This window comes from Nomascus leucogenys, chromosome 2 (genome assembly GCF_006542625.1).
Source record: "Nomascus leucogenys isolate Asia chromosome 2, Asia_NLE_v1, whole genome shotgun sequence".
In the NCBI taxonomy this organism is placed as follows: domain Eukaryota; kingdom Metazoa; phylum Chordata; class Mammalia; order Primates; family Hylobatidae; genus Nomascus; species Nomascus leucogenys.
Genome location: NC_044382.1, coordinates 124,270,495 through 124,283,784, shown reverse-complemented (window position 1 = coordinate 124,283,784; position 13,290 = coordinate 124,270,495). Strand labels below are relative to the sequence as shown.

General features: G+C 39.1%; 1 protein-coding gene across 1 annotated transcript in view; it reads right to left on the bottom strand.

The window, feature by feature from the left end:
• Nucleotides 1–8,719: 8,719 nt before the first annotated feature.
• Nucleotides 8,720–13,290, bottom strand: part of COMMD10 (COMM domain containing 10) — a 204,025-nt gene continuing 199,454 nt past the window's right edge. The window contains exon 9 of the transcript XR_004031450.1: nucleotides 8,720–8,869. The gene's annotated coding sequence lies outside the window, so the exon portion shown is untranslated. The remainder of the gene's footprint in view (nucleotides 8,870–13,290) is intronic.

The window sequence follows — 13,290 nt, the reverse complement described above, 5'->3', positions numbered from 1 at the left end:
AATCAATAACAAAAGGAACCTCAGAGAATACATGCATACATGGAAATTAAACAAAATGCCCCCAAATTACCAACGGATCAATAAAGAAATTAAGAAGAATATCAAAAGTTTCCTAAAACACATGAAAATGGAAATACAAAACACCAAAATCTGTGAGATCCAGCAAAAGCAGTCCTAAGAGGGAAGTTTACAGTGATAAATGGCTGTATCATAAAAGCAGAAAGAGGCCGAGCACGGTGGCTCACACCTATAAATTCCAGTGCTTTGGGAGGACAAGGCAGGTGGATTGCCTGAGCCCAAAAATTTGAGACCAGCCTGGGCAATATGGCGAAACCCCAAATCTACAAAAAATACAAAAAATCAGCTGGGCATGGTAGGGCACACGTGTAGTCCCAGCTACTCAGGAGGCTGGGATGGGAGAATCATTTGAGCCTGGGAAGTTGAGGATGCAGTGAGATGTGATCATGACACTGCACTCCAGTCTGGGCAAAAAAAACAAAAACAAAAACAAGGCAGAAATACTTCAATAAACATTATAACAATGAATCTTCAGAAACTAGAAAAGCAAGAACAAACCACATTAAAAATCAGTAGAAGAAAAGAAATAATGAAGATCAGAGCAGAAATAAATGAAATAGAAATTTAAAAATACAGAAGATCAAAAAAAAAAGATGGGTTTTTAAAAAGAAACAAAACAGACAAACTTTACCCAGACTAAGAAAAAATGAGAGAAGATACAAATAAATAAAATCAGAAACTAAAAAGGAGACCTAACAATTGAGGCCTCAGAAACAGAAAGAAGGCTGGGCATGGTGGCTCATGCCTATAATCTCAGCACTTTGGGAGGTCGAGGTGGGTGGATCACCTGAGGTCAGGAGTTCAAGACAAGCCTGGTCAACATGTTGAAATCCCATCCCTAATAAAAAAAAAAAAATTAGCTGGGCATGGTGGCAGGCACCTGCAGGCCCAGGTACTTGGGAGGCTGAGGCAGGAGAATCACTTGAACCCAGGAGGCGGAGGCTGCAGTGAGCTGAGATCAAGCCACTGCACTCCAGCCTGGGTGGAGAGTAAGACTCCATCTCAAAAAAAAAAAAAAAAAGAAATAGAATCAGTAGAAACAATTATGAACAACTACATGCCAACAAATTGGAAAATCTACAAGATGGATAAACTACTCAACATATACAAACTACCAAGACTGAACCATTAAGGAATGTAAAATCTCAGCAAACCAATAATGAGTAATAAGATCAAAGCCATAGTAAAAAGTCTTTATTAAAGAAAGGCCCAGGACTTAACAGCTTCATTGTTGAATTTTACCAAACATTTAAAGAAGAACCAATACTAATTCTATTAAAGCCTTAAAAAAAAAAAAAAACTGAAGAGAAGGGAATACTTGCAAACTCATTCTATGAAAACCAGACAAGGACACAATGATAAAAGAACACTACATGCTCATGTAACTGAAAAACACAGATGTAAAAATTCTCAATGAAATACTGCATGTCCAAATTCAGCAACACATTAAAAAGATTATTCGCCATGATCAAGTGTGATGAATATTAGGGATGCAAGCATGGTTCAGCATACACAAATGCAGAAACATGATATATCACATTAACAGAATCAAGAATAAAAATCCAAATATTGGTATGGAGCCACAAAAGACCTCAAATAGCCAAAACAATCCTGAACAAGAGAACAAAGCTGGAAGGAGACATCATACTACTTGATATCAAAATGTACCACAAAGCTATAGTAACCAAAACAGCATGGTATTGGCATAAACACAGACACATAGACCAATGGAACAGAATAGAGAGCCCAGATATATGTCCATTCACCTACAGCCAACTCATCTCTGACAAAGGTGCCAAGAACATACAATAGGAAAAGGACGTCTCTTCAGTAAATGATGCTGAGAAAACTGAATAACTATGCGCAGAAGAATCAAACTAGACCCTATCTCTCACTATACATAAAAATAAAATCAAAACGGATAAAGGTATAAATCTAAGACCTGAAATTATAAAACTACTATAAGAAAACATAGGGGAAGTGCTCCAGGACATTGAGCTGAGTCAAAGATTTTTTTGTATAAGACCTCAAAAGCACAGACAACCAAAGTAAAAATAGATAAACGGCATTTCATTAAGCTAAAAAGTTTCTGCAAAGAAAACAATTAGCAAAGTGAAGAGACAACCCACAAAACGGGAGAAAACATTTTCAAACTCTCCCTTTGACAAGGGATTAATAACTGGAATATATAAAGAGCTCAAGAAACTCCAATAGCAAACAAAACAAAACAAAACCAACCAAACAAAAAAACCCAAAAAACAGTTAAAATGGGCAAAAGATCTGAACAGACATTTCTCAAGAAATACAAATGGCCAACCAGTATATGAAAAAATGCTGAAAATCACTAACATCAGAGAAATGCAAATCAAAACCACAATGAGATATCATTTCACCTGCTAAAATGCCTTGTATCAAAAAGACAGGCAGTAACAGATGTTGCCAAGGCTATGGAGAAATGGGGACCCTCTTACACGCTGTTGGTGGGAATGTAAATTAGTATAGTACAGCCACTATGGGGAACAGTATGAAGGTCCCTCAAAAAAACTAAAATAGAACTACTATGATCCAGCATTCCATAATGAACGAATGAATAAAAGAAGTGGCACACATTCACAATGGAATATCATTCATCCATAAAAAAGAATGAAATTCTGGCCAGATGAGGTGGGTCGTGCATGTAATCCCAGCAATTTGGGAGGCCAAGGCTGGAGAATCACTTAAGTCCAGGAATTTGACAGCAGCCTGGGCAACATAATGAGACACTGTCTCTACAAGAAATTTAAAAAAATTAGCCAGGCATAGTGGCTCATGCCTGTAGTCTCAGGTACTTGGGAGGCTAAGGTGGGAAAATTGCTTGAGCCTGAGAGGTCAAGGGTGCAGTGAGTCACGATTATGCCACTGCACTCTAGCTTGGGCAACAGAGTAAGACCCTGTCTCAGAAAAAGAATGAAATCCTATCATTTACAGTGACATGAATGGAACTGGAGGCCATTATGTTAACTGAAATAACCCAACCACAGAAAGACAAATACTGCATGTTCTCACTCACATGTGGGAGCTAAAAAAGTTTATATCATGAAAATAGAGAGTGGGATGGTAGTTTTCAGAGACTAGGAAGGGTAGCAGGGCTGGGAAGATAAAGGGAAATCAAAAGAATATGAATGTGTTTATTAGCACTGAACTGTACACTTAAATGTGGTAAAGATGGTAAATCTTATATGTATGTTTTACCTCAATAAAAAGGATAAAAAAGAATTTAAAAATCCAATTAGATTTAAACATAAAAGCTAAAACTATAACACTTAAACATTTGTGACATCAGAAAATGTAAATATATCTTAGAACACATAAAGCACAAGTCATAAAAGAAAAAATCAATAAGAGCATGCCTTTTAAAAAATAAAGCACTCTGTCTTTTGAAGGCAAGGCACTGATATAGAGAAAATATTGCAATAAATATATCTCACAAAGGAGTTATTTCCATATAATATAAATAATTCTTATAGAGCAACAATAGTTTTTAAAATGAGCAAAATATTTGAAAAGACAATTCTTAAAAGACATATGAATGAACAATAAGCATATGAAAAATTGTTAAATCATTAGTCATCATGGAAATGCAAATTAAAACACACATCTTCTAGAAAAGCTAAATTAGAAAGACTCACAATACCAAGTGTTGGTGAGGATATGGATCACTAAGAACCCTCATAAAAGCATGGCAGGAATGTGACATGGTACAATTATTTTGGAAAACAGTTTAGCAGTTTCTTATAGAGTTAAACACTTTCCATACGACTCACTCTACTCCTAGGCATTTCCATAACAGAAATGAAAATGTGTCTTCCAAAAGACAGAAATGAATTTTCATAGAAGCTTTATTCATAACAGCCCCAAACTGGAACGAATCCAAAAATCCACCAATAGATAAGACAGACAAATATTTTGTAGTATATTAATATAGCAGAACATTATTTGGCAATGAAAAAGAACACTCTTTGGATACGCACAACAATGTGGATATATTTCAAAAATACACTGAAGAAGCCAAACACAAAACAGTACATACTGGATGCTTCCCGTTAACATGAAGTTCTAGGACAGGCAAAGCTAATGTATGTGTACAATGACAGAAAGCACATCAGCTGTTGTCTGGGGATGGGGTAGAAGAGACTTACTACAAAGGAACACAGAGAATCTTTTGAGATGGTGGAAGTGTACTTTCTCAGTTTTGGTGGATGTTACATGAATCTGTATTTTTCAAAACTTAGTGAACTGCACAGTTAAAATTTTATTATATGTAAATTTTCAAAACTTACTGAACTGCACAGTTAAAATTTTATTATATGTAAATTAAATCTCAGCAAAGTTGACTAAATCTCAGTCTTTCATATTTAGTTTTCAGAGAGAGAGCTAGATTTTAACATCCAGGATGATGCATTGCAATGGAGCATGCTAAGCCATTCTAAGGACTGAGCCTTACTCAGCTGCTAGACCAGGGTCCTGGGACTGCCTTTCTCTTAAACTCAATGACATCCAAGGTCCGGAAGTCTACTATTCTGAATCTCTCTGTAACAGAATCCTATATTGGTTATTAAGAGAGGATGGCAAGATTTTGGCTAAAATAGAAGTCTCAGAAACGCTCATTCTATTTTATGGAATTAGGTGTTGCCCAATTTAAAAACAAACAAAAAGAAGTTGCATGGAGGGCTGCTGTATTCCCAAAGTTTAGCAGTGTCTCTTAAATGAATAAGACAAAAGTAAAAGAAGAGTATTCCTGGAGAAAACCTTAGATCTCTAGAACAGTATATGTGCAAGGAATGAGACACAGGGAAGAAGAGAGAAAGAAAAATAGTGGCTTTGTTGAAAACCATCAGGCCAGAAAGCATCTCAGGACTGGCTCTTAGAGCAAGCCCAGCCTATAAAGTGTATAGCCTAAGCAAGTATTTCCAAGTCCTGGAAGTTTGCTTCCTCACTGATTTAATAGAGCCATCCTCACTGTAGCAAATTCCCCAGTGAGGGAAATTTTATTTCCCATGCACCTGCAACTCCCAATTAGATATATTTAGCTAGAGGTGGTCTGAAAAGTATAGCTCTCATTTCACTGGAACTCCTTGCAGAGCATCTGGCCCCTGCTAACACACTCACAGGCTGGTCCATTTTCTCTGGACCCACGTGTCTCTTGCTTCCCAGCACAGAGGCGTACGCACATCTCAAATCAGTTAATCAGCATGCACTCCTTCCCAATGACAGCCAACAAAGACATTCTAAACATGGTTTGGCTTAGTTCACACAGACCTTGCTACATCTACATTCAGCTTTGGCTCATATGTGACCCATCTGTTGATGAAAAATTACAGTGTGTCACATATGCCCATACATTCACTGTAGGATTCAGGCTAGAAGTCATGCTTTTGGGGATGTGTCAGAGGAATATGTGGAACAAATTCTGTTGGTTCTTCCCCCACTTAATAAAGGATTCCATGCCTTGGCTGCCTGGAAAAACATCTGACCAGAAATAGGAAAACGTCCTCATAAGTAAACCAACATGATAAATGAAGATCATTAGCATAATTAAGGTACAGATTTTGGAAAGGAGTGCTAGAGAGGCTTTACATATGGGTGTGAGACTACATCAGAGAAATGATGGATACTTTGAGGGGGCGTAGGACAGGTAACATTTTGCTTTGCCTACAAGGCCTGGGATACTGTGGTTTAACAGGTCACTGATTACCTTGAGGGGCGTCAAACCCCAAATCTAGCATATTTGACAGACCGCTGGTTGTTTTCCAAAAGGTAATAGCATTGGCCGGGGAATTTCTTGGATCCCCAACATGGACTCCTTTAGAACTACTAGGTAAAGGATAACCACATTTTAAGGTATTTTTTTTAACCACTTCCCAAAATGGCAGTTTGCATTACCACCCGTTCCCGCCCCACTTGGAGAAGCAATGCAGTATGTAATGTCAAGAGTTTAGACTGAGGATTACAGAATCTGCTCTCTACTCTTGGCTCTGCCAAGAAGAGGGCTACCTGACATGGGACAAGTCATTTGTCCCCTCTGAGCCTCAGAAGTGGTTAGAGCACGTCATATTTCCCTAGTTCTTTCTGGGTCTTTCTGTGTTGTTTTCATTCTTTCCTTCTGAATGTTCCCTTCACTTGTCCTCTAACAGCAATCATTCACTCTGCCTCCCAGTTGGGGCCAATTCTGCTGCTTGACCTGCGATTGGAGCCAGTGCTGCTTATCCCAGTCAACATTATTGATCAACATTATTGAACAAATAAATGATCACATACATGAACAAATTTTTGACTCTTTCCTCTCAGCATGCTGGACCTCTCAGTAGGCTGTTATTACATCTTAACAAATAAGGGTGTTAAAATTAACTTAAATTGTGCTCAATTAATCAGAACTTATTCAAGACTTTCTATGCGTCAGGCATCAAAATAGGCAGGTGCTTGTAGTGATCTGAGATATATGATAGTCCCTGCCCATAGGAAATTTTACCTTGTCTGTGACTTCACACCAACATTTAGTGAGTGCATCAACTGGGGTCCAATCAGGAGACAGGAACCAAACAGTGATTTAAATAAGGGAAGCTTAATATAAAGAATGATTAAGCTGGCTATGCACGGTGGCTCACACCTGTAATCCCAGTGCTTTGGGAGGCCAAGTCAGACAGATCACCTGAGGTCAGGAGTTCAAAACCAGGCTAGCCAACATGGTGGCTATTAAAAATACAAAAATTAGCTGGGCACAGTGGCGCACACCTGTAATCCCAACTACTTGGGAGGCTGAGGCAGGAGAATCACTTGAACCTGGGAGGCAGAGGCTGCATTGAGCCAAGATCACGCCACTGCACTCCAGCCTGGGCAACAGAGTGACAACCTGTCTCAAAAAAAAAAAAAAAAAAGATTAAGCTATAATAAAACTAACTATAAGATGTAAGAGAACTTTATAATGTTCCATAGGGCTGAGGGAGAGTGCTCAAGGAAGGATGGAAGGGGATCTTTCCTCAAGGCTCAGGTTGTTATCTGGTTGCGGAAGGTCTAGTTGCAGTTCAGTGGATGGAAGAAAGGTTTGCTGGCTTGTTCATGCCAGAGCTGGTTCACAGTCACTGAGCAAGAAGAAAGCTACTCTCTAGGAAGTACATGAGCCACAGCCAGATTGGGTAAGCACAGATACATTGGGAATATCACTGTTGGGTAGAAGGCTTGGCACTCCTAGTGTCCATGTCAGGAGGGCAAATCTGAGGGGCAGGGTACAAGTGTGTCACAATTGGTGAGGCAGGTGAGTGGGCATACAGAGGGGCTGGAGGCACCGCTCTGGGCAAGAGGGCTAGAATTTCTAGTGTCTGTGTTGGGAGGGCTATGAGAAGGTGATCACTAGGATAGGTGAGGGCTGCAAGCTTACCAAGGGACTGTGTGCTCTGGCTGGGGCACAGTACCACCAGATGAACTCACACTCATACCAGTGACCAAGAGTGCAGGTGCTGGAGCCTACAAGAGAAGTCCCCTCCTCCTGCATTGTCCTTCCAGCACCCTCTACTTAGAAAGCTTAATATGGTGCTCACATAAAGGAGGAGAGCTTAAAGGGATTCCAAATATTAACGGCAGAGCAAGTACTCAAGGGAAAATTTGGAGGGACAAAAATTGATAATTGGCACAATGAAGTATCAAAAGAGCCTTAAACTAGGGGTTAGACATTCTGAGTTCTAGTCTGAGTTCAGCTGTGTAATCTTAGGCAAGTGACTACGGTGTCTTCGTTTTAGTTTGTTCATTTAGGAAATGGAAATAACACTTGTTCAATTAACTAAAGAATAATGCAAGGATCAAACGAGAACAAGCATATAAAAGGATTTTTATAAACTGTAAAGTGCTACACATTTCCAGTGGGTCATTGCTGTAGTAGTTGTATTCAGTATTACACTTACCATCAAGCTGAGTAATGTTTAGCCTAGAATTAAGGCCAAAGAGATGGGCCCCTATCTTATTTCGAATCCCTGGCACCTAGCACACTTACTTAAACAAAATAAATAGGTTTGTCTTTGTTACCAGAACTACAGTTTAAAAAACTTATTTCTTGATGGATAGTCTCATGAAGGTATTGCTGTGTCTACTCAATTATGACCAACCATAGTCACTCAAGGGTGGCCCACGCTAATCTTTCCCCATTTTTCATCTTACCAGAATGCTGCTGGCGGAGTCAGTAGGAAGAGCCTTTCTGCCCCCGATCAACCTCTACCTGAGGACCTAAGGCAATGCTTTTATTGTAGATCCTGATATGCAAGCAGAACTAGGGCACTCCAGAAGTAACCTCATTTGACTGGCCTATTAGTTAATGGGTAAATACATGTGTAAATGAATGAATGACTAAGCAAATAGAGTTAACCGACTAAGGCCGTGCTCAGCATCCTATTAGAATACAATAATTATAAGGCTATCAAAAACCATTGTTCTTTAAATATAATGCCTTTTCACACATACACACATGCATGCACGAACACACACACACCCCCACACACTCCCTCTGTCCATTTTTCTTCATTCCTTCCTCCTTCCTTTCAAATAAATGAAGAAACCCGAGTATACATACAAAATAACTGTTGATTTGTGTATCTGCAGCATGAAACTCACAGTAGAAAATACCAGAGTTCTGTCTTGGCATCTTGGGCACTGCTCTCTGAGATCTGGAGTCTCTCTCTGTGTGAAGGGTAAGTTCCTGATGGTCTCTGCCTGTCCTGGGCCTGCTGTTGATTGATGCAGGGACAGAGCTGAGAACAAGCTGTGGCTGAAGAGAGCAAAATATGAGGACATGCTAATTGGTTCGGGAAAGGAACCTCCTGCCATCTGGCTCTCTGCCCCCACACCAGTGGTCAGGAAGGAGAAGCAGAAAGAGGCAAATGAGCTTAATGGCTCTGCAACATATCATGGGACATTTCAGAGCCCCTTGCAGGGAACTGAAATGTTGCATGTTCTTTAAGGCTAACTATCACGAATTTAATTTAAATAAATTTTTTTGTACTGCCTATAACACATCTTGTGGATGAAGTTCAGCAAAAAAAAAAAAAAAAAACAAAAAAACAGACACATACAGATTCAGGTATGGTAAATTGTCCAAGGCAGAAACAACTTGGCATTGCAGAATCACTTTCTTCTGCTTTTGATACACAATGGGATAGGTTAAGTACTTCAGGGTGAAAATAACATACGGAAAAAGCCTTTAATTCATTCATTCCCCTGCCTCAAGCACATCTCATGGGTTTCATATGATGTAAATCAGTCCAACCTGCAGATGATCAAATACATTTAAAAAAGGAGGCACAAAGGTAGCCCTGAAGCCACTTGGACATCTGTTACTGGAGCACACAAGAGTAACTTGATCCATCAGTTAACATCTCATCCTCTCTTTTTCTTGGTTTCCTACTTAGCTATGTTGCACTGTAAATGCTTAGTCTCGAAAGAGAGAAGCAATGTTTTCTGTTGTTCTTTTCCTTCTACAAATGCAGCAAACAGCCAAAAGATAGAATCAAGCCAGGCTACTAAGGGCATATTCCATACCTCTTCACTTTCCTAGAGAGCTAGAGGGGGATGCTGAAGTTCAAGTGCCCACTCAGAAGTATATAGAGGAAGGTGAGTGTAAGGTCAATTTCCACCATGTCAGGAACTGGGAGCAGAGACTCTCAATGGTCTATTGTGGCAGGAAGGTAACCAACGAGCCTTTGAAACTGACCCAGCAATATCTTCCCTCTGCTTTCAGGGAGATGAAATTTTTGCTCATTTAGAATGGAGGGTTACAAGTGTCAAGCAGGTCTTCTTTGGGAGTCAGAGTAACTGATTTCAAAGCCTTCTCTTACTCGAGGCCTACTTGAGAATTGAAAGATATGAATGATACCTTTGATATTTTTGCCCGTAGCTCTCTCTGTTTATCACTGAAAAATAAGACAGATCTGCTAAGAAGACCTATAAAGGACAGAGGCTGAAATTGTGATTGCATTAATGGAACCTGACTAGAGAACTTCACAAATGCCCAAATCTTATCCTGCCATTCACTCCTGATGCTGACATTTCCAAAAGAGCTACACGTAGGAAGACTGATACCAACTGGGAACCAAAATGACAATTATCTTTCAGAGCTTGGTAAGGTTGGGTAAGAGCATATGGTTCATTCTTAAGGCCTAACAAAGACACTCCCTCCCTACCTGCCCCTCTTCCTCACACACCTCAGCTTCTCCTCAAAATCTGGACTATCTCTATTCCAACGAATGGAGTGGAAGCAAGAAATGCAAGAGGAGCACCATCCATGGGCATGGTCTTTTTACGGTTGATCTGGCCATCGATACACATGGCCAACCAATACTTTAACTGACCAAACAGAATGGCAAGCCATTCTTCCCTAAAGGATGTGGGAGACCCAGAGAGAGGACCAATAGGGAAGTAGGCAGAGAGGCAGAAGCATTTCTTCCTCTATAACATATTCACCCTATTTCCATAAAAATGTTCTATTTGAAATCCTATACAGAGAAATTTATGAAATTGATTTGGCTTCCTTTAGTAAACCCTGAAGTAAAAACCCTTAGAAAAATGATGAAATAAGGTTTAAATATTTAATTATAGGAGAGTTTTTAACATTTCAAAAAATACAGTCCTATGGAAAGAAAATTTGATCTGTTGTGGCTCTGTTTTTTCAAACAGACTCTTGTAAACCTGGATCTCCTTACATAGACTATAGAGCTAAATATAAACATTAATTAAAAGAATTTCCAAAGATTATCCTGGTTACAGATTTAACTGAAAGTGTAAACTAAAGAAAAGGGATCAAAGAGTAGAAATGCATTTACAGGAATGGCATTAACTTAAGGAAAATGATCCTGGAAAATCAGAGATGGGAAGGGTGCTTCATGGGAACCAGTACAGAACCACAGCACTGTAAAATCAGTGTATTTGGGTAAATGCTTATTGAGGGCCCGAAGAAATAACCTCACAGATGGTGGCCACACTCTACTGGTCCATCAGTTTAGGGCACCTATCAACACGTATGAGCCTGCCAAGCAGAACTTTACAAGATCACTGACCCAACCATATGAAGGAGGTTAATACCATATCTAGCAAAGGTGGCCACCCCCAGAGTCCTCCAAGCCTGCTGTGTGAGATATGCCTGCACTGGATAATTTGCAAGTCCAGAAAGCCGATGCATCCAAACTCACTGACTTTCTTTTTACTACTCTAGTTACTTTGTTTGGATGACATAAGGAAAGAACATACTTTGCAGTAAGAACCAAAACTCTGACAAAGAGGGCCTTGAGTTTCAAGGATTCACAGGGCATTCTGCCATAAGGTAGAAAAGTTAGATGTTATAAATATTACTCTATCATAAGAAACTGATCCCTCACATTGGGCTCTACATCTAAGGGCACAGTCTTAGTTGCATAAAATTAAACTAAACTGTTACTGAACAGCTTTCTGTGTGGCTCTGTTTATCTTGCCTGCTTTCTGTACTATCTATGTCAACTTTTTCTGATTTTTGTCCAGCTGGTACATTTGTGATAAGTTGGAACAATCTGTGCCATGTAAAGGGAGACTTAAAAAAACTTTGTCAGAACTGTCCCACATCAGTGAGGAAAGCCTGTTTGTAGGCAGTGTGTACAGGAGTGTGTGTGTTTGTGTGTGTGTGTGTGTGTGTGTGTATGTGTGTCTTTAATCAAGATACTCTTTTCAGCAGGAAATTAAAATCTTCTGGGTAAAGAGCTCAGAAAATCTATACACACTGAACATATATTTCAGTATAAGAATGTTGTTGATGTCTCTCTGGAGCACTTCATTTTGACCCTATCACATAAATCAACTCTGAAATTGCTAGGAATGTAACTGTTTTCAGTCTTTGCAGCATCAGTACCCAAAAGCATGTGTAGGTCAACTTCATGACTATCATAAATCTCTTCACAGCAATGGGAGAACTTGCTCTAGCCTTCTGGAGGGCAGAAATCTGGGTCTCTGGCTGGTTATAAGGCTTTTATTCTCATGTTTATCTCCTGGATGATGAACAAAAGGATCAGTGACCTCAGGAGATACTCCCTAGAAGGGATGTGGCTATTCCCTAATGGAATTACCAAATACCAGCATATTTGGCTAAATCAGTTTGAAAACTACTTTTGCACAACTTTAAGTTTACAATTATTTTAAGAATTTACATGCTACTGTGCAAATAAATGGAGAGGGCCAAAGGCAGAAAAAAACTATTTACGTACTCTATTAATTCATTCAGTCAGTATTTCTAAAGCACCCCAATGTTCATAGAACTACTTGCATCAGCATGAAAGAGAGTGAGAAGCTGGACTGCAAAGTAGAACACATGGTCTGGAATACACAAGTCACCTTTTCTCTGATCAGCTGGAAATTACTCTGCTCCTCTGTCAAACCATAAACACACTCTTGGGATGGAGAGGAATGCTGGAGCTTCCAAGGCTGATGTGTTAAAGCAGCCTTATCCAGGGGACAAAGCTTTTTCCTTTGTCCCCTTATGTAGTCTGACTGAAACTGCAGGAGAATTTGAAATGTGGACTAGAAATAGTGCACAAAGGAAAGTTAGAAATCTCAGAAGGAAGGAGAGATGAGGAAAAGCCTTGAGAAATCACTGCACTCCTTGCCTTACAGCAAGTCTATACTTATCATAGATTTAAAAAACTTTATTATTAACTTTTCCTTTAAAGTTTTGGGTAGATTGTACAGTGTTTTTAATTTTTATTTGCCAATTAAAAAATACAAACATAAGTCAGAAAAAAATAAATGCAGCTATTAAATTTACTATTAACTGCTTTCCTTTACCTAGATTTTTTGAAGGAAAAAAAATCTTTAAAAATCATTAAAAAATCAGGTTCTCATTAAAAGATGCTAAAAATGACTGAACTCTGGTTTCACTTAAAGAAGATTATTATATATTCATTATTTTTCCTGCCTCGGAGATTAAAACAGTCTCTCTAAGCCTGTAGCACCTTCTTCCTTACAGATTTATCGACTGGACTGGCTTCACCTTTCTTGTCTTTGCAGACTATTTCTTTTGAAATAAAAAACAGTAACTTTCCATTTCAAATAAAACAAAGTAGGCTATGAAAACTGCCATCACTTAGATTTGGATTGTAGGTCTCCATAACAGCTAGTACAACTTTATAATTCAGAGAAAAGCAAAAGAGCTTCAAAAATACTTCAAGAGTG